This window comes from Nannospalax galili, unplaced genomic scaffold (assembly GCF_000622305.1).
Source record: "Nannospalax galili isolate Female #2095 unplaced genomic scaffold, S.galili_v1.0 scaffold11575, whole genome shotgun sequence".
NCBI classification, from domain to species: Eukaryota; Metazoa; Chordata; class Mammalia; order Rodentia; family Spalacidae; genus Nannospalax; species Nannospalax galili.
Window position 1 is genome coordinate 13,132 of NW_008335226.1, and position 2,721 is coordinate 15,852.

The window sequence follows — 2,721 nt, forward strand, 5'->3', positions numbered from 1 at the left end:
TTAAAACAATATTTTATTTATTATTTTTATTTTATGTGTATAAGTGTTTTGCTTGCATATATGTAAGTGCACCCATGTTGTACAATACCCACAGAGGTCAGAAGAGTGTGTTGGATGCCCTGGAACTCAAATTATAGTTGGTTGTTAGCCACCATTTGGGTACTGGGATTTGAGCCTGGGTCCTCTACAAGAGCAGTCAGTGCTCTTACCCACTGAGTCCCCTGATGACACTTTTTACATGGGCAGAGAGGTGATAATTAAATAACTAGGTAAAAATTTTAGCATGTCAGATGAAAGGATGAACTATGGAGAAAATTCTAGTAGAGAAGAAGTGGAGATGATAGGAGAAGGAAAGAGGGAGGAGAAGAGAGTTGATTGTAGAAGAAATCTAGTTATGAGGAAACCAGATGCCACAGAGCACATGTGAAGGTAGTTTGTGCCATCCACTGCCCAAGGGGTAAGCCTATATGTAAGGTGCCATTCCTTATTTAGGGTTCAGTGTTTGGAAAAAATAGCTACCTCAAAGGGTGCAGTTTATACGCAGGTCTGACCAGAGTCAGTGAGACTCTTCACTGTCAGTTACCTGTCTCAGGTTTTGTTATCTTTCACCTATGTGTCACACAAAATGTAAGTCTTCCCATTCGTTGGACCATCATTTATTTATTTATGTTCATAAATTCATGTGATGATATTGATGGTTAATACTATTATTATTTTGATTTTGCTAGAGATTCATCTAAGGGCTTCAGCCATGAAGGGCAAGTGCTCTACTGCTGATCTACGTCCCTATTACCTATCCAACATTTATAGTCAATTCAGCTGGTTGTGTGTGGTTTTTTACTTTATTATAAATCATTTAATTTCTGTTGAATATTGTAAGATGATGTATTGTTGGTTGTAATGAAACATTGCTCACTTCTTTACACATGTACCATCATTTCATATTCAAATATATCATCTTCCATGTGTATCTATAAATACACATTGCCATTTGAGTTATATTGTCAGTTGCCTAAGCATTTTGATCTGTATGATTGGATATTTACATCATAAAAGTGACACTTTGCACTTTGCAAGAGACTTAGAGCTAATTTTTTGCTTGTTTGATTTGTGGATAGAGTTTTGTTTAGTTGCTTCTAAGAGTAGTTTATAAGTGTCTTATCCAAGGCATCTATATAACACTGGGTAGAACGTAATAAGCTATTTGCAATGGAGCCTGCTTTGGTGCTAAGCTTTCTTATGGTGCAAACATCAGGCCCAGGGTTTCCAAGTTGCATGTTCAGGTTACTGGCCTTATTGGTGAACTCCAATCTACCAATGGAATTCTACCAGTGTTCATAGAAGCAGCTATGTCTATGATAAAGTTAGAATCTTGCATCTCCTTGAGCACAGTGGGACAACTCTAGCCCATTTGTGAATGTTGAAATGTTAGCTTAGGACTAGGCAAACTTTTTTGGTAAAAGGCCAGATAGTAAATATTTCAGGCTTTTCAGCCATTATATGGTCTTTGAAAACTCTTCTACTTTGTCCTAGTAACAGGTACGTAAGTGATCATGTTTTATGTTCCAATACAACTTTACCAAAAACAATGGTAATTGAGATTTTGCCCAGGGAATCTATGGTCTTTGACTTGTAGTCAACTCTTCCATTTTGGTGTGAAAACAGCCATAGGAACTACATAAACAAATTGACATACTTATTTTCCAATGAACACTAAAGTTTCAATTTCATATAAATCTAACATTGCAAAAAAAATTATTCTTGATCTTTTCTCTCCTAACCCTTAGAAAGTGTAGTACATGCAGACAGTACAAAAAAATGCAGCTGGTTCTATTTGACCTATGGACCATAGATTACTGACTTGTTTTTAACCTGGTGTCCTTTTTTACTTCTTTGATTTGAACATAGAGTTTTGTTTGGTTTGAACTCATTGTTTCCATAAGTACATGTTTTAGACCTGGCCTCTAACTAGAAGTGGTATTTGGAAGCTCTTGGAGTGGATGTACACGTATAAAAAGAGTTGTACTTACTGAATGTGCCAAGGGTTTAATGATCAAACCAACTTGGAAGAAGTTATTGCCAATATTTAAAGATTTTCATCATTATATTGTACATTTGACTGTGGATTCCTTTAAACATTACTAATTTTATTTTACATGTATGTGTGTATTGCCTGCATGGAGGTAAATGTACTTCTCTTCTGCAATGCTCAGGGAAGTCAGAAAAGAGTATTGAATCCCCTGGAAGTAGAGTTAGCTGTCATAATCGAACGCTGGTGTTCTGCAAGAATAGCCAGTGCTCTTAACAACTGAGTCATCTTTCCAGCCCTAGATTCCTTTTTTTTTTTAAAGTGAAAGTTACATACATATAGCATTCAGAACCCAGACTGGCTAAATACATTGAAAGACAGATTAACATATCGGGGGGATTAAAAAACAATTCTGTTCAACATAGAGGTTAGGAGCCAGATCCGCAAAGTGGGCAGGGTCATTTGTTCTGTCATTCAATCCTTAGTTTGCCTGGTAGTTTTCTTTCACTTTATGCAAAAAGAGTAGAACAGCATGATGCAGTATTGAATTCATTGTTTTACCAGTGTGCTTAAACTGACTGAAAACTGTTGTAACACTTTGAAGCCCATAGTTTACATGCAAATCATAGCATTGACAGTGTTAGTGTGAGATAGGAACTTTGAATGCAATATATATATATATATATATATAT

At 36.0% G+C, this 2,721-nt stretch overlaps 1 protein-coding gene across 1 annotated transcript in view; it reads left to right on the forward strand.

Annotated features, from left to right (window-relative positions):
• LOC103731455 (ATP-binding cassette sub-family G member 3-like) overlaps window positions 1–2,721 on the forward strand; it is a 38,877-nt gene that overhangs the window by 12,935 nt on the left and 23,221 nt on the right. The window lies entirely within an intron of this gene.